We start from the raw sequence: 23,412 nt of genomic DNA, 5'->3' as shown, positions 1-23,412 counted from the left end.
GTCAATCACAAAAGAACAAATATTTTATGAGACTACAAGTGTGGTGCTGTGGGCTAATGCACTGGATTGCAAAGTCAGTTTGAACCACAAAGTCACCAGTTCAAGCTCACCAGCTTCTTCTTGGAAACCCTAGATGAGGTCACTATGGGTTGGAATTGATTCTATGGCACTTAATAACAATAACAACTAGTTAGTATAAAGGAGTCCTGGTGTGGCACTTCAGGATAGCGCACTGGACCACAAGGTCAGTTTGAACATCCAGGTTGGCAGTTCAAATCCACCAGCTGCTCCACAGAAACCCTATACAGGATTGCTATGGGTCAGAACTCACTCGATGGCACTTAACAACAGCAACAACATCTACTATAAAGGTGCCCTGGTGTGGTGCTGGACCACAAGGTCGGTATGAACCACAAAGTCAGCAGTTCAAACTTACCAGCCACGCCCCTAACCAACTCACTGACACTTAACTACAACAACTATAAAAAGTCAAGAAAAAGTTTACACAATGTTTCTTTGCAATCCAGTGCATTAGCCCACAGTGCCACACTTCTTTCAAGAAAGAAACATTCTTTGAAAATTATCAGTGGTGGGAGGGAATGGAAGTTAAATCACCTAAGTAGAAGGTTGTTGTTGTTAAGTGCCTTTGAGTCAGTTCCAACTCACAATGACCCTGTGTAGGGTTTCTGAGGAGCGACTGGTGAGTTTGAACTACTGAGCCCATGATTAGCAGTAACGATGCTTATCCTACAGCACCACATCAGAACTCCAACTAGAGGGTTGTTGCTGCTGTTAAGTGCCATCAAGTTGGTTCCAACTCATAGTGACCCTGCATAGGGTTTCTAAGGAGCAACTGGTGAGCCTTAGCCCACAGTGCCACACCAGGACAGATACATACATATTAACTTGAGTGAAGGGAAAGGTAATATACAATAAAGGGAAGGTCAGCACAGCATGGTCAAGGGAGACACCAAGAGAAGCATAAGAGTTAAAGGCAACAAAAGTAAATACAACTTACACCTATGGATGCAGTAGCTCAAAAGAGGGAACAAATCTTTATAGCAAGGATCATTCCCACCCCACCCCATACACAGAGTAGACAGGAATGGAAAACTTGGACATTGGCTACCCAAAATAGGGGGATGAAAAGGCAAGAAGTGACTGGCTTACAAGCTTTCAAGAGGGAATCTAGATCCAGAAGGCATGGAGGAAGGTAGAATCTCTACTGAGTACTATCCAATCTGTCTGGGCAGGGCTAATGAAAGGTGATGGGGATAGGTTCCTTGTGGCACAATAGTGAATAAATGTTATCAGGACTGACTGCAAGGGTTGGAATGTAAAGGTGGATGTTTTATAGGAAAAGGAGGGGAGTGGAACCATGAAGGGAGAAGAACGGAGTGCGAGAATCTACCCAGAGAAGCAGTGACACCAGGAGATGGAGGCAGAGACGATGACGTGGAGAGATGGAGCAGCTGGGGACTCTAGACCCAGAGAGGGAGAGACTGTGTACTGATGACTGGGGGCATAGGCTTGCAGGGTGTACCCTTTGGTTGGTTGATGATGCATGGAGGGGATTGTAACCATGGCAATGAAATTATGTACAATAGGATGATTGTAAAGCTAATGATCTTCCATAATTTCTTCCAAACTATCACATAATTCACAATAAAACATTTAAAAAAGTAAATACAATTGCATGCACCATTCTCTAATAATAGTAATACAATAAACTACAAGTGGAAATATAGATATGCATGCAAGCTGGACAGTGTGGGAAGTCTAATGGAACTTAGACTCTTATATTCACCCATTAATATAAGAGGGGGCTTCAAAAAATTTCATGGAAAAATGGAATTAAAAGATAATGTAATTTTCCTAGAAATGTTTGAAGCCCCCTCATATATAGGTTTGACAGAGGATATTTCTACATATGTAATACAGTAGAGCATACAAGGGGCAAAGTTGTGAAAACTTCTAAGTCATAACTAAACACCTTGAGGGAATGGATACTAAGGTGCCCTGACGCAATAGTCTCATATGCATGCTAAGACTGAAGAAGAGTTATCATTTGAATTATGGCATTGTTAAGGAATATAGGATATAAATGGACTTCCAAAAGAGGAACAAATCTGTTTTGAAAGAGCTACAGCCAGAATGCTCCTTAGAGTGGAGAATGGTGAGACTTATGTTATCAGGCAGAACCAGTCCCTGGAGAAGGACATCATGTTAGTGAAGTAGAGGGTCAGCAAAAAAGAGGAAGGCGCTTAGTGAGATGGAGTGGCTGCCACAAAGGAGAGCACAGAATTGAGCAGGGTTTCATTCTATTGTTCAGATGTTCCCTACAAGTTTGACAAAACAGGGCTACAAAGTATAACTGCATAGCTCACGTATTCTAGAAATTTAATATCTCAGTACTAAAATTTTTTTTAAGCATTGAAATTTGATTTCTTCCCATTCAGTAAAAAAAATTATCTTTTATGAACTCTGCATGCCAAGCCTTTCAAAACTGGATTCCCCTGCTGAAGAAGTGGTTGGTCCTTAAGGAGGAATTTGTTTTTAATTGTTTGGCATTAGTGTATGTCCACTAACTGACGTTATCTTTGGTAAAGAAATAACCCTTACTATTTTATTTAATTTTAGCTTTGGCAATTGAAAAGGAAATGTTATTTGGTATAGAGAGAGTTACCAAACATTTTATTTTGTGAGCTCAGGAAACACATTTGACTGCTTTCCATATTCATTTCTCCTTTCCACCTTAGGGTGTGGTCAAAGTTTATAACTGTGACAATCTTTGAGAGTTTTTGAATGAAGGTGTTGAAGGCTCAGGACCACAGGACAACTGAATTAGAATTCTGTGTTGAATGTTTTTGTTGTTAAGTGCCATCTAGTACATTCTGACTCATAGTTACCATACCCTGTATAATAAATAACTAAATTTATTTTACTAGTAAACTCTAGCTAACATCTATCTGGAACACACTTGTTTTATTTTATTTATTTATTGTAAGGAATCCAGGGGCCTAATTTGAGTTTTGCCTTTGTAAAGACCCATCAATGTGCTTCCGGGAAAATCACTTAACCTCTCTGATCCCCCAGCTTTAAAACGAGGCTGGTGAATTTTATCAGTGTTTCCCAAACTTTCTGCTTTCAAGGACTCCTTTGCCAACTCCCAAACCCCCCACCTCCCCATAAATCTCATAATTTTAAAGATTTTTTCCTAATAAACTCTCTCACTTGGGTACTAATTTTCTTTTAATCAGAGACTTAACTAAGCATGCAATGAGGGAACAATAGCTAGTAATAGTACAATTTCCATGTACATTTTGGAAATGCAGTATTAAAATACCATGAAGGTATCCAACACTTTTGTTCTGGGAGCATGCAAACTCTGGGTTGGGAACCATCAATCAAAATAATTGCTGATGATAGGAAAATTTGGAATATGAATATGGGTGATGGTTGAACAAGATGATGAACTTAACTAGAGTCACTGAACTAACTATACAAGTGAAAACTGATAAAATGGCTATTTTTTTTTGTTTTGTTTTATTTTGTTTTTCTTTCTGGCTGTGTGTCTTAGTTCTCTAGTGTTGCAATAACAGAAATACCACAAGGTATTTAACAAACAAATTTATTCTCTCACAGTTTAGGAGACTAGAAGCTGGAATTTAGACCGCCACCTCTAGAGAAAGGTTTTTGTCTCCTTTCAGCATTTGTAGACCCAGCCCTCCTTGGAGAGTTCCATGCGTTTTGGCATCAGTCTTTCCCTGGATCTAGGAGCTTCACAGTGCAGGGACCCCAGGCCTAAAGCATGCACTCCACTCCTGGCTCTTCTTTCTTCGTAGGAGTAGGTCCTTCTCTCATTACTCCTTTCTCGCTCCTTTCATCTTTCATTGCAGGATACACCTCTGGGAGACTCCCTTATGTCGTATCAGGGCTGTGATGGGATTGCAGCCCACTCTTAATCCTCTTGTTGGCTTAATACAACACAGGGGATCATTACATAACTGCCATATTACATCACTACATGACTAACTACTAAACCATTGGACACATGCTCCCAACACATACTTTGTTGTTGTTGTTGCTGTTAAGTGCTTTTGAGTTGGTTCTGACCCATAGTGACTCTGTATAGGGTTTTCAAGGAGAAGCTGGCAGGTTTGAACCACTGACCTTGCAGTTCAAACTGACCTTGTGGTCCAGCACATTAACCCACAGCACCACAGCAGGATTCCGTTATTGGTGTTAGGTGCTATTGGGTCAGTTGACTCATAAGTGATCCTACGCACAACAGAATAAAACACTGCCCTTTCCTGTGTCATTCTCACGATTGTGTTACCCTTGAGTCACACCAGGACTCCACCTCTATCCTGTAGTCATAGTCAAAATTCCTGGATATTGCTAAGAGAAGTATGACCATTATGTGCTGCTATTAAAAATATAAACAACTGCCATACAGCCATCCTGACTCATAGTGACCCCATGTGTGTTAAAGTAGAACCGTGTTCTATAGGGTTTTCAATGACTGATGTTTTTTCAGAAGTAAATCACCAACCTCCAACTTTTTGGTTAGGAGTCAAGTGAGTTAACCATTTAATTACCCAGGCACTCCTGTACTGCAATTACGAGATGCAAGAAATTAATAACATGATGTGACTTTCTTGTGATGCAAGAATTACTTGAAATGCTTCTTCAGCCATCGTCTTTGCAATTCTCATCAAATGACTGTATGTTATTGTTGTTGTTAAGTGCTGTCAGGTAGATTCTGACTCATCACAACCCAGTAAAAGGTTTCCAAAGAATGGTTGGTGGGTTTGAACCACAGATCTTGCATTTAGCAGTACAGTGTTTATCGTAAAATGCTACATCAGGACTCTAAATGACTGGGTTATTGTTGTTAAGAACTGTAGAGTCAGTTCCGATTCATAGCTACCTTGCTTAGGATTTCTGAGGATCAGTTGGTGTGGTTAGCAGTCCAGTGCTTATCCTAAAGCGTAGAACTATGCATGTGTGAAGTGTTTGTGACCTTCCAAGGAGATTGGATAGCTTGCTAATAAAGTAAACATTTGTGGGGCGAGAACACGCAAATGAGGTATATGGAGGTCTAAAAAGGGTATTGGTAGGTTTTGTTATCATTGTTATTGTTAAGTGCCATTGTGTCAGTTTTGACGCATAACAACCCTGTATAAGGAATCCAAGGAGGGGATGGTAGATTTGAACCTCTGACCTTGAGGTTTGCAGTCCAGTGCTTATCCTACACACCAAATCCAGGACTACATTTGCCATCATGCTAGGTGTAAAATAAGTTATCTCAGAAGCAGGAAGGGGGCTGTCACTACCATCAAGACAGAAGAACTATACACTGAATATAAATGGATTAAATGCACCAGTTAAGAAACAAGAGAGTAGAAGAATGGATAAGAAAACAGGATCCTTCAGTATGTTATTTATAAAAGACACATAAAAACGATGGAGGCAGTCTAAATGCTCATCAACAGAAGAATGGTTAAACAAACTTTGGTACATATACACAATGGGCACTGTGCAACATTGAAGAATTGCTGGGGACAGCATACGCAGACCCTGGGTTGATCAGTGGCCCTGTGACATGGACGAAAATCCAACCCCGTGGCCTTCCTCAGGACTGCAAGCCATGGACCCTGAGGGCCAAAGGAAGTGACCTTCTGACATCCTGGGTTCATTGGTTTTTGCGAACTCACTCTTGCTACCTCTGTATAATTTTCTTTGGTCCTAATATTGTTCATTCTATGCTTCTAACTCCAGTAATTGTAGCTTCTGAGAAAATGGTTTCTTTTACAATGCCTCCAACTATGTTGGCAGTGCGTGGAGTCCTGGGAACAAATCTTTCTGAGGAACAAGTGATAGCCACCTGGGATGAATGTTAGAACTGCTCCTTATTTGATTATTCAGTTATGTTTGATATCCATGAACAATAATGGGTTTGAAACCTTTTTTAGAGCCGAGGCAGTAAAAATTTCCTCAGATAATTCAGAAAGACCAGGAATAGGTATATTGGGAATATGAGAAAAGGTTTGTAGAGAAAAACTACCCAAGGTTTGTAAATAAAGTGGAATGGTAAATTCTGGGAATGTTGGATTAGAGGATAATAGTGGCAGCCCCATTAAACCACCTCTGAATATAATCAGTTTAACCCAAATGTGCTCCTTCCTCCTGAAAGTATATAAGAATGTGATAATTAAGAACAATGTAGCATTTTAGATATAGATAAATGAAGCCCGGTGAGGGAGATCTTGCTCATAAACAAAAGTTTGCAAAGTGTACAGAGACAGCTTGGCTCCTTTCGGGAACCTTGCTTTATGTTAAGAATCCTTAAGAAACCACACGTTGCTGCTCTAGATCATTTAAGCCCAAAAGTTAATATATAACAGCTTGATTGAACCTTTTTTCTGTAAAAATAAAAATGTTAGATTGTTAAGAAAAACTATGAAAATATTTTAAAAGTTGTTTGTGAATCATTATGTCCTGTTTTGAATGATTAATCACATTTCAGTTCTGTATCCTATCTTATCTAAAGAATCACATCCTCCCTTTGTTAAATTACATCCTCCCTTTGTGAATTACATCCTTCCTTTGTAACAAATCCCTTCCTAAAAAAGAGAATAAAAGACTGAGGTAGAGTGAGTTCTGCAGGCAATGCTGTGCAATGCTAGGCAAAATGTTTGCAGTTCTGTCTACCTGCCAGCTTGCATCATATCTGTGTGTCTGTCTTTTTTGTATATATTTTGTCTCTCTCTTTCTCTATCCCTTTCGCCACCAGATCTCCCTTCTTCGTGACACCCACACTTCCTTGTCAAGGCTGGACCCCGATATAGGACCTCGATAAAGAATAACGATGAATCTGCAACACCTCACTCACAACATGGATGCTGAGTGAAATTGGTCAATCGCAAAAGGACAAATATTGCATGAGACCAACATTGTAAAACGTTAAGAAAATGTTTTATTGATAATAGAAACATTGTATGATGATTACAGGAGTGCGTGTAGGAATTATTTGCAGGCTAGAGGGTAGACACATGTTAACATGAGTGACAGGGGCAGGCAATATATAATAAGAGCCAGGTTAGCAAAGGAAAGATGAAGGTAGGGTGAGACACAGGGAGGAGTGCAAGAGTTGGAGGTAAATACTGTTAACTGTTGGACTCCTGGCATAGCATTGTAGGTTAATGTGTTGTACTGCACATTATGTGCTGCACTGCAAGGTCTGTTTGAACCGCAAGGCCGGCAGTTCAAGTCACCAGCCACTCCTCAGAAACCCCATACAGGGTTACTATGGGTCAGAACCGGTATGACGGCACTTAACAACCACAACTAAAGTGTGCGGATGTAGGATAAGCACTTGCCTGTGAAACTAAAGGTCGGTGATTCAAACCCACCAGCTGCTCCCCCTGTACAGGGTCTCTATGAGTCAGAATCCACTTGCTGTCATTTCACAACATCACCACTGTTAACTGATGGTACCTGGAGGGGATTATAATTATCTGTATACAACTTGTTAAATGTAAAATCAAAGTATACGATTTGTTAAATGTAAAATCCAAGTATACAACTTGATAAATGTAAAATGATGATCTGCTCTATAAGCCTTCACTCAATTCACAACAAAAAGTTTTAAAAAGAATAGAAAGAAGAGCCAGGAGTATGTGTGTCCCTTAGACCTCAAGATCCCTACACTGAACCGTCTCCATCCATGAGTTAGAGAACCATGACACGAAAGATGGCAGAGAAATGGCAGCAGCAGCAGAAACAAGGGCATGACACACAGAGGTGGTTTCCCAGCCCAGGGAACCAGAAAGCAGATACCTTCAGGCAGGAGGCTTGCTAGTGGAGTGAATTTCCTCTAGGCCCTTAAACAGGGAGACCTAAGTTACCTATACATGGAGCTAGAATTTGATGCTTTCAGACCAAGGGGGTACTTAATCGGAAGAGCTATACTTGATCAAGCAAGGTAGAGGCCGAGGGGCCATGGGTCTGAGAAGCCGAGAGTTTAAAGAACTTTGTAATACTGCCCAAACAGGCCCCAAAGAATGGAGTTGTGAGCATCCCTGATCCTGAATTGTAACCAACTACTTTCCGAATAAACCCTATTGTGAATATGGTCTGTGAATTCTGTGTGACCACTGCAACAGATTACTGAACTCAGCAATGAAGTAGAGAGTGCTTTGGGAGGGACAGTTGCTGTCAGAATTGGCAAAGAAGGTTATCTGACCTCCACCTCATGGGATTCAGCCTTGGGCTGTTCAGCCCCTTGGAAGTTGGAAGAGGAGGTCAAATGCCATCTCTACTTCATTTTTGCAGTGGGTAAGTAAAAAACTATTGCTATAAAATCAAAGAAGCCTTTATTAAACAAAGTATCAAAATGTGAAGTTATTGTTTCTCGGCATCTAGGCCTTACACTTCTGAAGGTGGTGTTTCTATCTCTCAATCTTAACGGCAATTGTAAGGATGGCGCAGGACCAGGCAGTGTTCTGCTGTGCGTAGGGTTGCTATGAGTCAGAATCAATTCAACAGCATCTAACAACAGCAACAACCTTTTCCCAAAGAACTTTGTGCTTTTTAATTCATACCATGTCATAACGTTAGTTTTGGCAGACTTGAGGGACTCAAATTGTGTTCCTTTGAAAATTTCTTTGAATTTTGGAAACAAAGGAAAATCTGAAGGGACAAGATCAGGGCTATGGGGTAAATGGGGTAAGGTTTTCCAACAGAATTCTTATAAGCACAGCCCTTGCTAGTCTCGTTCGTTAGTGGAATGAGCAAGAGTACTATTGTGATGGGAAAAAATTCCTCGGCACTTTTCTGACCATTTTCTCAATAAAGCAGTTTTCAGTTTTCTTCAAACTTCATAAAAAGTACTCTTGGTTGTCCTGTGCCCTTCCAGAAAACATATCAGGTTTACCCTTTTGGAGTCTCCCACAAAAATCAATCATCATAACCTTCTGAGCCGGACTCTCCGCCTTGAATGTAACTGGCCCAGCAGATTATCTAGGAAGTCATTGTTTTACTGGACCTTATTTTTTTTGGAAAGCTACTGGTGTGGTGCTGTGGGTTAATGCTCCAGACTGCAAAAGCCATTTGAACTGCAAGGTTGGTGGTTCAAGCTCACCAGCTGCTCCTCGGAAATCCTCTACAGGGTCACTATGGGTCGGAATCGACTCGACGGCACTTAACAACAACAACCTAATGATGCTTTGTTGTTGTTGTTGTTAAGTGCCATCAAGTTAGTTTCAACCCACAGAAACCATGCATAAGGTTTCCGAGGAGTAGCTGGTAAGCTTGAACTGCCAACCTTGTGGCTCAAAACAACTTTTCTGTCCAGCACATTAACCCACAACACCACACCAGGACTCCACCTAATGAGACTGGTGGTGGTGGCTATGTGCCATGGAGTTGGTTCCGACTCATAGCAACCCTGTATATGATTTCTGAGGCTAAAAATCTTTATAAGAACAGACAGCCTTATCTTTCTGCTATGGAACAGCTGGTGGTTTTGAACTGCTGACCGTGAGATTAGCAGCCCGATTCATAACCACTACAAGTGTTTTACTGAGAGAATTTGTCTGCAGTCATGCACTGATCACATGTTTAAATATGTTAAGCTTGGAATGAACTGGAACCCTAGTAGCAATACTTTTTGACTTACCCTTATACAGTCTTCATATGATATTAATATTAAAGTAGAGCAGTGTTCCCCAAATCATGTCCCATGAAACACTTGACTACCAATAATGCACTATTTAAAATAATTATATTCTCAAATAAATATTGGAACACTCTCATACCATATGTCCTCTGTGAGAGGGTCACAAAGTGCTATACTTGAGAAATTCTGTTCCCTTTTTGTTCAACCCAATATTTTGCAAACTTGTTTGACTAGGGAACGTCTTTTCAAGTTACACCTATTAGCATTCCCTAGGATTAAAACCCCCAAACCCAAACCTGCTGCCAGGGAGTTGGTTGTGACTCATCGTGACCCTACAGAAAGAGCAGAACTGCTCCATCGGGTTTCCAAGGCTGTACATCTTTATGGATGCAGACTGCCTCATCTTTCTCCCACGGAGTATGTGATGAGTTCCAACCTTTGGTTCGTAGTAGCCCAGTGCTTAACCCACAACACCACCAGGGCTCTTTGCCCTAGGATTAGTGTTCAAAAAAGGTTGATGTAATGGGGAACTATATATAAGATTATTAAATGAAAAACCAGAAACATTAACCATAAGGCACTGCCTCTGATTCCTCAGGGCATTGTGGAGCTCAGTTCATTTTAATTCACAAAAACAAACACTTTTTTTTTTTTTCTCCCCACACTATCAAAATCCACTCCACATTTCTTTCTAGTTATTAGGACCAATATTGATGAGCTAAACCTTTATTCTTTCAGCCTCTTGAAGAAGAATGTAATAACTGCACACAACTACATTACTTGTCCTCTTCATGCCCATGTGCAAAGTCAATAAACACAAAAGAATTTACTGTGTAAAGATAAAGCTCTGTATCATCATAGCTCACACTGGGGATTTAGAGGCCTGCAGTGAGAGTGGATTGTTCACTTCAATTTAACAAGCATTTATTCCTTACCTCCTAAGTGCAGGAAAAGAGGGGCAAGAAAGGGTGTGGGGCAGACTAGAGAGATATCAAGATGGAAAAGGTGAGGGTCTACTCTCCAGACACTCTAAAACTATAATAAATGGAAAATAATTATGAAAATATCTCAGACCATTAAGTTCTGTAATGGACACTCAGGCACACACAAACTGCATCCTATAGGTATATAGAGGAGAGAGAGACAAAGAATTTGAGTTGTATTAGATAGGCTAATTAGGTAAAGAAGGTCGTTAGTGGCAAACAGCACACACACACACTATATAAAGGCACAAATGAGAAGAGCACAGTGTTTGTTTAGGAAATGCCAAGGAGTCTGCTGTCACTGCAAGAGCATGTGTAGCAGGGGGAGAGGGTGGAAGCCACTGAAGATAATGGCCACAGTAGTAGATGGGGCTTCTGATGCTGGCCTGGCAAGTCTAAATCTCATTCCGTAAAGGAGACAATACTGAAGGATTTGAACAGAGAAGAAAGATGGTCAGATCTATGTTTTAGAAAAATAACCTAGGGAGAGATTGGAGGCATAAACAACAGTGACAATAATAGCAGCCACCATTGATTCCATAGCTGTCTCTGTTAAAAAACCAGTTACCATGGAGTCAGCTCCAAGCCACGGGAACCCCGTGTGTATCAGAGAAGAACTGTTCTCCATAGTGTTCTCAGTGGCTGGTTTTTTAGAAGTAGATAGCCAGGACTATTTTTTCAAGGCTCCTCTGGGTGAACTGGAACCACCAATTTTTCAGTTAGCTGCTGAGCACATTAATCATTTGTATAACTGTCCCTAGTGTGGAGTCCTGGTGTGGTGCTGTGGAATAAGCAAGGTTGATTTGAACTGCAAGGTCAATGGTTCAAGTCCATCACCTGCTCCTCTATATGGAGTCACTATGTCAGAACCAACTCGATGGCACTAATAATAAACACTAACTAACCTCAAAGTCAAAAGGAGCTCTGGTAGCATAGTGGTTACGAATCAGGCCACGAACCTTAAGGTCAGCGGTTTGAAACTACCAGCCGCTCCGCGGGAGAAAGATGAGGCTTTCTACTCCCGTAAAGATTTACACCCTCGGAAACCCTGTACAGGGTCGCTATGGGTCGGAACCGACTCGACGGCACTTAACAACAACAACAACCTCAAGGTCATTGGTTTAAACCCATGTGTCGCTCCTTAAAAACCCTATACAGGGCCACTGTCAGTCAAAACCAATTCGACAGTGCTTAACAACAATTGTTAACAATTTGTAAAATACAAATACAGAAATAGATTCAGAGAAGTTAAGTGACTAGACTAAAGTCACAAAGCAATTAAATGTCAGAACTAGGATTTCAACTCAGTTGTAACATTACAAGGCTACTGCAAGGCCCAAAGGAAATTGAGGCCTGCAGACAGCACCAGGAAAAAGAAGGGGATGGGTGGGAGACCTGGAGGAAGCAAATTAAGTAGATGTTCCCTGTCTACTTAGGGTGACCTTGTGTCTTTAAAGAGAAATCCCAGTCTAGAAGAAAGATCATGGAGGAAATAACAAGGGCACTTTCAATGAATCTTGACAGTCTTCAAGATTCTTCCTGCCAGAGACCCTCCATGATGACTGTTGGGTACAGAGCAGGGTAACTCAGTTTGGAACATTTCTGTTGTGTCTTTATCGTCAATGTACTTCTCTCCAAGTTCCTTTTCTCTGGCTTTCCCTTTATGTATCTGGGTCCCCTGTGCAGCCCATCAATGTTTGTGTTATAAATTTATAATGATATTCTTATTATCTGCATGCATCTGGAAAATGCTTGTGTGTTTGCATCAAGAATCCAGTGTAAATAGAAAAATCCATTGAAAAGGGTGGGATGCTGTTATGATCTTAATGGAATAAAGACATTAAGCCTGAGCCTGTCATCAAGAGTTCTTCTACTTTGTGTGATGATTGTAAATATTGGATAATAACTTACATGTTAAAACTATTATTTGCTGTCTATGAAGCAAGAGGGACTATGTTATAATATTAACACTGTCTAGGATCTGTTTTAGGATAAAGGAGAGGCTTCTCAGAAACATCATACATAACCTTTTCTTTGAGAATTCCATACCACAAGATATAAAAAAGATAGGATTACTCCTCAAATGTTTCTTTTCTCTCCTTGTTTTCAACCATTCTGATTCTCCTGGCTTCCTTCTTGTAGCCCACAAATACAACTTATGTTTCCCATGTCTTATGCATATGGTAACAACACATTGGCAGTTGAAGCCCAGCCAGTGATGCATGGTAATCCCAAAAGGTCACAGGGCATTGCCATGAGTCAGAATAGATTCCATGGTCACTAACAACAACAGAAAGGTAAGAACTTTCCTAAACCCTTGAGCATTCTGTCATTTCTCTCTGAATGCCCTCCTGCCCAGGTTCTTCTCGATGCTTGTCATCCTGACCCTACACTTCCTCACCACAACCCCTAGACTCCTAGGTACTGTGCAACACAAGTCTGGCTCAGCTCTCTGCTCCTCACCTCTGGTTCCCTGTCCCTGTTTCTCCTGGAACACATTACCTACTCCTGAGGTCCACCAGTCTCTCTTGTGTTTCTAGGGACTCTTGGCTCTCTGTTTCCTGCCCAGATCTTTCCCATCTCTTCTGTTTCTCTCTCTGCTTAATGAAATCACCCCACCCTCTCTCCATACACACAAAAGAAAGAAAGAAAACCAAGCAAATACCTGAAAACAGGGATTTTATAAGTCCTCTGAATCGCCATAGTCTGTAGGGAAGAAGTCCCGAAGGCTTTGTGCTATCTGGACGTCCCACGCTGGATGCATCGCCAGCTTCCTTCTTTCACACTAAGCCTGCTTCAGCGTCGTGTGCCCTAGCTCAGCAAGTGGCACCACCATCAACTCAGGCATCATGTTATACAACTGAGAACTGTCCTAGAGCCCCATTTGTTTGTCATCCTCCAAATGTCATCCGTGTCTGAATCTTTCACACTCACTCCCACCCCACCCCCTTCAGCCCCACTGCTACATGCTTGCTTCCACCGTCCCAGTCTCTGGCCTGGATATGCTCCCTGCTACCATTTCCAAACCCTTCATGCCATGATCCACCCTGCAGCTACATACAGTGATCTCTCTGAAACCAAATGTACTTATGCCACTCCTCATCTTCAATGGCACCTCCTAGCCCCCAAGGTAAAATCCACATTGGCCTCTGCCTAACTCTACATCTTCATCCTCAGCGAGCTTCCTCCCTTACACTTCAGCCATGATACTTGTGCTTCCCTGGATTCACTTAGTTATTTCAAGTCTCCATGTCCTTGCTCAAATTGCATCTTTCAAGAGTGCTTTTACCAGTTACCCTCAAGTCGATTCTAGTACATGGCAACCCCATGTGTTGCAGACTGAAACTGTACTCCATAGGGTTTTCAAGGCCGTGAGCTTTTAGAAGCAGTTTGCCAGACCTTTTTTCTGAGGTTCCTCTGGGTTGTTCAAGTCACCAACCTTTTGGGTAGTAGTTGAGCAGTTAACCATTTGTGTCACCAATGGACTCTTCAAAGATACCTAAAAGCTCCCGTCCCGTATGGTCCCTGCCTCTCCTTGGTAGCATTGAACATCCCTTCTTTTGTGTTCCATTAGACCCTCTGGACAATTCTAACATTGTACCCAAAACACTTGTTGCCCTATCACCACCTTGTCTTTTTATGACAGATTGTGGTCACCCTGAGGTCAGAGACCATGTCTGATTTCTTGCTGTATTGTTAGCTTTTAGGACAGTGTTTGCCCAATAGTTGGTGTTCAGTAAGTATTCAAGGTAGGATTGTTGACTTAATTACTATTGGCTTCCTTGGAAATGTTCTTTTTGGTAACTTGAAAACTTATTTATTCAAGCAGCCAATAAACACATGAAAAGATGCTCATGATTGTTAGCCACTGTTGTTAAGTGCTGCTGAGTCAGTTCCAACTCACAGAGACCCAGTTAGATTCCATCTTACCCCTGCAAAAATTATGGCAGTGATATGAAAGAGAAAACTATAAATGCTGGCAAGGGTGTGGGGCGATGGAACCCTTATCCACTACTGGTGGGATAGTAAAATGGTACAGCCATTTTACTATTGAAAATGGCATGTCACCATGATGGATTGGATTGTATCCCCTGAAAATATGTGTCAACTTGACTAGGCCATAACTCTCAATGGTTTGGCAGTTATGTAAAGGTGTAATTTCATAATTTTGTAATGATGTAATTACCCTTATGATGTGATCTGATGTCATCAGCTAATCTGTTGTAAAGGGATTAGAGTGGGGTGCAACACTTTACTTGGGTTATAGCCCTGATCTGATGTAAAAGGAGTCTTCCTGGGGTGTAGCCAGCCCCAGTTTTTATCTTACAAGAGATGAAAAAGAGAAAATGAGCAGCGAAGAGGAATCTGATCACTATAAAACAAGCACCAGGAGCAGAGTTTGTCTTTTAGACTTAGGGTCCCTGCACTGAGAACCATTTAACCCAGGGTAAGATCAAGACACATGGAGATCTCAAAGGAACTCTGGGTCCACAAGAACCTTCCCTAGAGCGGACACAGAGAGAAAGCCTTCTGTGGTACCGTAAATTTACTTGATAAAGGCTTTTCTATCCAAAGTCTTCTTAACTCCCACCAAATTATTGGGTTGTTGTTGTTGTTGTTAAGTACCATGGAGTTGGTTCTGACTCATAGACCCTGTACAGGGTTTCCGAGGCTGTAAATCTTTATGGGAGCAGAAAGCCTCATCTTTCTCCCAAGGAACAGCTGGTAGTTTCAAACTGCTGCCTGTGAGGTTAGCAGCCCTATTCGTAACCACTACACTACCACAGCTCCTTAAATGATTGGGTAGGGCCATGCAAATAGGGTATATAGGACTCTAACACTGGGATTGGTTACTTTTGCCATCCTGCTGTGTTTAAAAGGAGCCATCTCAATAGCAGGACCAGACAGTGCCAGGACCATCAAGAAAGAAAATCTATGAGCAGAGTGTGTGATCCCTACCTGGAAAAGCTACAACAGCAGAGGCAGCAACTTGGAAATAGCATCTCAAGGTTTCCTGGTCCATGGACCAAGTAAAGCTGAGTGTTTATGGGGAGAAGGCTGGCTTGCAGAGTGTGCTCTTTGGGCATTTGCAGACTGGTTAAAGGAGTTCTGTAACACTTGCCAGAGCAGGACAGAGTCCGAGGGACCACATGACTGAGAGGCCAAAGACAAGAGCAAGTCATGCCTGCAATATAGTCAGAAAAGAGGCATTCTTGACTGGAGAACTGCTGCACCCTGAGTTGTTTCTGCTCCTCAGTTGTTCCCTGTTCACTTCCTTAATAAGCTCCTTAATTGTGAACATTGTCTCTGGGTTTTGTGTGCTCATTGCAATGGATTATAGAACTTAGCAGAGAAGTGAGGATATTGTGAGAGGGATGATTGGTGTCAGAATAGAGTAAAGGAAGTTTAAGGATGACCTCTGCCTCATAGGAATTAGCCTTGGACTGATTTTTTTTTTTTTTAATGTTTTATTGTGAATTATGTGGTAGATTACATGGGAGAACATTAGTTTTACATTCATTCTATCGTGTATTGTCTCTCATTGCCATGGTTACAATCCCCTCCATGCAATCCTTCCCCCCATACCCCCCAGGTCTTCAGCACACAGTCGCTTTCCCTCTCTGGATCTAAAGTCTCCAGCTGCTCCATCGCTCCACGTCATCATCTCTGGCTCCATTTCAGGCATCACTGCTTCTCTGGGTAGGGTCCCACTCTCTGCTCTTCTCCATTGATGGTCCTAGGGACCTCCGCTCCTAGACTGAAAAGTTAATCACTCCCCTCCTTGCTATAAAATGTCTACCTTTACATTTCCAACCCTCACAATCAGTCCTGATAACAATTATTCAATATTGTATCACAAGAGACCCGTCTGCATTTCATTGCATCAACCCCGCCTAGACAGATTGAATACTACTCACTGGAGATTCTACCTTCCTCCATGCCCTCTGGATCTAGGTTCCCTCTTGAAAGCTTGTAAGCCGGTCACTTGTTGCCTTTGTAGCCTCCCACCCCCCATTTTGGGTAGCCAATGTCCAAGTTGCCCATCCCTGTCTACTCTGTGTGTGGAGGGGGTGGGAATGATTCTTGCTGTAAGGACTTGTTCCCTCTTTTGAGCTACTGCTTCCATAGGTGTAGGTCAAGTTCATCAAATTGTATGAGAATACTTTTTTTTTTCTTTTCCTCTTCTTTTTACTTCTGGTTGAGCTCTGATCATCCAGTCACTGAAGCCAGGAAGCCTTGGACTGATTTTAAGTTTGATTTTCCTCTCCCATGTGAAGCCAAAGGAAGTCAGACATGGCCCCCATGCCAGTTTTGCAACTTTCCTTAGACTTGGCACCCTGAATTTGGACTCCAAGCCTCCTAAACTAGCAGAATACATCTCTGCTAAAGCCATCAACTTGTGTGGGTTTTTTTTTTGTGTGTTATAACAGTACTAGATAACTAAGACAGGTGCTTAAAGCTAGACATGGACCAACACATGCACACATATGTTCACTGGTAGCATAGTGGTTACGAATCAGGCTGCAAACCACAAGGTCAGCAGATCGAAACTACCAGCTGTTCCGTGGGAGAAAGATGAGGTGTTCTGCTCCCGTAAAGATTTACGGCCTTGGAAAACCCTGTACAGGGTCTTTATGAGTTCGAACTGACACCACAGCACACAGCCACCATGTTCACTGCAACAAAAAGATGCAAACAACCCAAGTACCCATCAATGGATTAACTGATGAACAAATTGTGGTAAAGTAACACAATGGAATACTATCCCATCATAAAGAATAATGTTGAGTCCTCAAAACATCTTATAATGTGGATGAATCTAGATAACATTATGCTGAGTGAAAAGATATGTCTATATATTGTAGTCACACTTTTATAAGAAGACAAGAATAGATATATCAGGACAAGTCAAAAAGTGTTGCTACAAAAAATCATAGAACACTTTATTAAACAAAAATATCAAAATGTGAAGCTATTGCTTCTCAACATATCCTCCATGTAGGTCACATACTCCTGAAGGCAGGGTTTCCATCTCTGTAACCCTTCCTTTAAAAATTCTGTGCTCTTCAGTTTATACTGTATCAAAAGAGCAGTTTTGGTGTCCTTGAGAGACTTAAATCATGTTCCTTTTCTCTTTAACTTTTTATTGTGAATTGGGTGAAGGTTTACAGAGCCGATCATCAGTTTTACATTCAACAATTCAAGCACATTTTGTTTCATCTCACTGATTGCAATGTCCTCAATATAACTTCACTTATACTTCCTCCAGATGTTTCCTATTTCCATTCCTCCTTCTACTCTTTATGAACTTTGTCCTTAGGTAAATGTTGCCGTTTGATCACAAAGTTTTGATTATTCTAAGGTGTGTGTACCTTACTACTGTTACTGTTCTCCTTATAGATCTATCTATTGTTTGGCTAAAAATTGAACTGTGGAGGAAGCTCATTGCCAGACCTGAAGGGTGAGCAAGGACCATAGTCTCTGGGGATTTTCCAGTTTCTGTTCCACCAGTAAGCCTGCTCTTTTTTTTCTTTTTTTTTTTTATGTTTTATTGTGAATTATGTGATCGTTTACATGGGAGAACATTAGTTTTACATTCATCCTATCGTATATTGTTTCATTGCCATGTATCCCCTCCATGCATCATCACCCAACCAAAGGATATACACTCCAAGCCTGCACCCCGGTCGTCAGTACACAGCCCCTCTCCCTCTCTGGATCTAAAGTCCCCAGCTCCTCCATCTATCCATGTCATTATCTCTGCCTCCATCTCAGGCATATACAGCTTCTCTGGGTAGGGTCCCGCTCTCTGCTCTTCTCCATTGATGGTCCCAGGGACTTCCGCTCCTAGACTGAAAAGTTAATCATACGCCTTCTTGCCTTAAAACGTCTACCTTTACATTTCCAACCCTCGCAATCAGTCCTGATAACAGTTATTCACTATTGTATCACAAAAGACCTATCTGCATTTCATTTCATCAGCCCTGCCTAGACAGATTGGATACTACTCAGTAGAGATTCTACCTTCCTCTACGCCCTCTGAATCTAGGTTCTGTCTTGAAAGCTTGTAAGCCAGTCACTTCTTGCCTTTGTAGGCACGCCCCCCCCATTTTGGGTAGCCAATGTCCAAGTTGCCCATCCCTGTCTACTTTGTGTGTGGAGGGTGTGGGAATGATTCTTACTGTAAGGACTTGTTCCCTCTTTTGAGCTACTGCTTCCATAGGTGTAGGTCAAGCTCATAAAATTGTATCAGATTACTCTTTTTTTTTTTTTTTTCCTCTTCTGTCTTCTTCTGGTTGAGCTCTGATCATCCAGTCATTGAAGCCAGGTCAAGTGGGTATTATCTGCAAGTGTGGGTGTTCTTGTGCATCTGTCTTCTCTTCTTATCAGCTGAATGCTTCACGCTCCACTCTAGTCCTCTGTGGCTATGTCACTGACTCTGGGCCCAAGAGTCCCCAGGTCTTGCCACACTGCTGGCCAACCAGGTCTCCACCCGGATTAACAGAAGTCTACTGAACATTGTAGGGCTTAGCTCACAGCTTCATTGCTGTTTTTCTCTCACTTCCCCTTATTGGTGACGAGCGTGGTAGCCAATCAGAGCGTGTTTTCCCATTGGAAGGGGGTTTGCACTGAGGGGAACTGACCACTTGCCTTGATGTTTCTTGGTAGTTGTTGTAGTAACAGTCCGTCTGCCTCTATTGTTTTGTATTTTTCCTGTACGTCTTTCTTTCAAGAAGTATCTTCTGTTATTCTAGTCGCTCCAGGCTGGTCTGCTCGTCCTTTCAGGTGGAAATTTCCCATCTCTGAAGATCTGGATGTGGTTCAGATGTAATGCAGAGGCTCTGCAGGAAGCCTCCTTCACTGGGCATGTTGTAGCTCCATTTTAGGTATTCCAGTCAGTTATAGGCAGAAGACAGACTTACAAGCTTTCTATGGTGATGTTTCAGGCTTTTCCTTTCTCTTATCCTCCAGTGTCTATTTTATAATATAATGCAAGGAAAACCAAAATTCAAAAGACAGCCAAGCATCTTAACATTATTCCCTCCTTTTCCCCATTCCAACCATGTCTCAATCTCTGTATCCCATAGGCCTGTTGTTCCAAGATTGTGCATACATCATTATTTACCTCTGTCCCACTTAGACCATTCAAACCTGTCTAATTGTTCTCCCATCTGCTTTGTTCTTCCATTTCCCTCTCACTTCTAGTATATTGCCCCCCTCCCCAGCACCCAAACTATCCTGTGTCTAATCCCTGCCCTGTGCTCTACCTTCTCCTCCCTCCCCTCACTCCACCCCACATCCCAGCAACCAGCAAAGAATCCACCCCCCTTTCGTATGGGTTCTTTTTCCAGTCTTTTCCAGTAGTGGTCCTATGCAGTATTTCTCCTTTTGTGACTGACTAATTTTACTCAACATAATGTCCTCAAAGTTCATCCATGTTAGATGGTGGCTTGCAGCTTCCTTGTTATTCTTCACGATAGCATAATATTCCATTTTGTGTATGTACCACAATTTGTTATCCATTCTTCAGTTGATGGGCACTTTGGCTGCCTCCAACTTTTTGCTATTGTAAATAGTGCTGCTATGAACACTGGTGTGCATATATCTTCTTGTGTTGTGGCTCGTTTTTCTTGTGGGTAAATACCAAGTAGAGGAATTGCTGGATCATAAGGTATTTCTATTTCCAACCTTCTGAGGAAGTGCCATATTGCTTTCCAGAGAGTTTGGACCATTTTGCAGTCCCACAAACAATACAGGAGTGTCCCAGCCTCTCCACATCCCCGCCAGCATTTATTGTCCTCTACACTTTTGATCTTTGCTGTTATTGTTGGTGTGAGATGATATCCCATTGTTGTTTTGATTTGCATCTCTCTAATGGCTAGTGATCATGAACATTCCTTCATATGTTTGTTGGCTGCCCAGATTTCTTCCTTGGTAAAATGTCTGTTCATGTCCTGTGCCCACTTTTTAATTGGGTTATTTGTCTTTTTCTTATAGAGGTGTTATAGTTTCCTATACATTTTAGAAATGAGTCCCTTGTCTGATGTGTCGTTGTAAAAGATTTTTTTTCCATTCTGTGCGTTCCTTTTTACTCTTCTGGTGAAGTCTTTTGATGCACGTATGTTTTTAATTTTTAGTATTTTGTCTACTTTTGTTTGTGTGGTTTTCAAAATGTTTTATAGTCTGTGTATTCCCTGAATTAGTGTCCTCACATTTGTCCTGATTTTTTTCATTGATGGCCTTCATAGTTCTGGGATTCATATTTAGGTCTTTAATCCATGTTGAGTTGGTTTTTGTATAAGGTGTGAGATGAAGGTCTTGTTTCAATCTTTTGCATATCATTTTCCAGTTCTGCTAGCACCATCTGTTGAAGAGACTCTCACCTCCCCATGCAATATATTTAGGTGTTTTGTCAAAAATCAGTTGGCTGTATGTAGATGGGTTAATTTCTGGATTCTCGATTCTTTTCCATTGATCAATGTATCTTTCATTGTACCAGTACCAAGCTGTTTTGACTACTGTAGTCATGTAGTAAAATTTAAAGTTGTGAAGTGAGAGGCCTCCAACCTTATTCTTCTTCTTAAGTAGTGCTTTGCTTATCCTGAGTCTCTTTCCTTTCCATAAAGTTTGTAATTGTTTTTTCCATCTCTTTGAAGAATGTCATTGGAATCTGGATTGGGATTGCATTATATGTGTAAATTGCTTTGAGCAGTATTGACATTTTCACAATGTCTCTAATCACAGAAAAGGGAGAGGAGGGAGAGAAGAAAAAGAAGAAAAAAATCTGTAGCCTAATATGAGTATGACTTTAATGTTCTCTCTTCAGCTTCTTGCTTTCAGAGCTGCCTGAGAGATTTCAAGACACTTGCCCTTGTTAAGTGCCACTGAGTCAGTTCCAACTTATAGTGGCATTATTTAGCTTTTCTGAGGAGCAGCTGGTGAGTTTGAACCACTGACCTTGCAGTTCAAACCAAGCTTGCAGTTGAGCACTTATCCTACAGAGTCACACCAGGACTCCATTAGGAGTCCATTGTTGTTGTTGTTGTTGTTGTTATTGTTAAGTGCTGTCAAGTGGGTTCTGACTCAAAACAACCCAGTTGTTGCTGTTAGGTGCCTTTGAATTCACTCTGACTCATAGTGACCCTATGTACAACAGAAGGAAACACTGCCGATCCTGTGCCATCTTCACAGTCATTCATATGTTGGAGTCCATTGTGACAGTCAATGTAGCAATCCCAATCCAGATTCCAACGACATTCTTCAAAGAGATGAAAAAAACAATTACAAACTTTATGGAAAAGAAAGAAAGATGCATGATATCTTTCTCCAGGGACTGGTAACTCCTGATAACATGTCCAAAGTACCTGAGATGAAGTCCTCCCTTCTAAGGAGCATTCTAGCTGTACTTCTTTCAATACAGATTTTTTCCTTCTTCTGGAAGTCCATGGTATAGTCAATATTCGTCGCCAACTCCATAATTCAAAGGCATCAACTCTTCTTTGTTTTCTGTGTTCATCGTCTAGTTTTCACATGCATATGAGATGACTGAAAATACCATGGCTTGGGTCAGGAGCACTTTAGTCCTCAAAGTGACATTTTTGTCTTTAACACTTTAAAGAGTACCCAAGGTAGTCTTTCCCTCCGGCTCGCCACAAAGATCCGGGTGTTGCCATGGGCTGCTGCCCTGCCCCATGTTACCGGTATTGTAAGAACAAACCCTATCCAAAGTCCCGCTTCTGCCGAGGTGTCCCTGATGCCAAGATTTGGATCTTTGACCTGGGTCAGAAGAAGGCAAAAGTGGATGAGTTCCCACTCTGTGGCCACATGGTATCAGATGAATACAAGCAGCTCTTCTCAGAAGCCCTGGAGGCTGCCTGTATTTGAGCCAACAAGTACATGGTGAAAAGCTGTGGCAAAGATGGCTTTCATATCCAAATGCAGCTGCCTCTGTTCCATGTCATCTACATCAACAAGATGTTGTCCTGTGCTGGGGCTGACAGGCTCCAGCCAGGGATGCAAGGGGCCTTTGGAAAGCCCCAGGGCACTGTGGGTAGGGTCCACATTGGCCAAGTCATCATGTCCATCCGCACCAAGCTTCAAAACAAGAAGCATGTGATTAAGGCGCTGCGCAGGGCCAAGTTCAAGTTCCCTGGGCATCAGAAGATCCACATCTCCAAGAAATGGGGCTTCACCAAGTTCAATGCTGACGAGTTTGAAGATATGGTGGCTGAGAAGCGTCTCATCCCAGATGGCTGTGGGGTCAAATACATCCCCAGCCGTGGCCCCTTGGACAAGTGGAGGGCCCTGCATTCATGAAGGCCTTGGTAGCACTGACCTATGCCCTTCAATAAATTCACTGTGTCAAAAAAAAAAAAAAGAGTACCCAATGTAATACATCATTTGATTTCTTGACTGTTGCTACCATGAAATCCTTGTCAACTTCAATATTTTCTCCATTTATCATGGTGTTGTTTATTGATCCAGTTGTGAAAATTTTTTATTTCTTTACATTGAGGTGTAATCCATACTGAAGGCTGTAGTCTTTCATCTTCATCAATAAGTATTTTAAGTCCTCTTCGATTCCAGAAAGCAAGGTTGTATTATCTGCATATCACAGGTTGTTAATGAATCTTCCTTCAATTCTGATGCCACATTCTTCTTCATATAATCCAGCTTCTCAGATTATTTGCTTAGCATACAGATTGAGTAAATTTGGTGAAAGGATACAACCCGGACACACAC

General features: G+C 41.7%; 1 pseudogene; it reads left to right on the top strand.

Annotated features, from left to right (window-relative positions):
• Nucleotides 1-22,341: 22,341 nt before the first annotated feature.
• Nucleotides 22,342-22,986, top strand: LOC102841262 (annotated as a pseudogene).
• The last annotated feature ends 426 nt before the right edge of the window (nt 22,987-23,412 follow it).

This window comes from Chrysochloris asiatica, unplaced genomic scaffold (assembly GCF_000296735.1).
Source record: "Chrysochloris asiatica unplaced genomic scaffold, ChrAsi1.0 scaffold00161, whole genome shotgun sequence".
Lineage (NCBI taxonomy): Eukaryota > Metazoa > Chordata > Mammalia > Afrosoricida > Chrysochloridae > Chrysochloris > Chrysochloris asiatica.
This window is presented reverse-complemented; position numbering and strand designations above follow the sequence as displayed.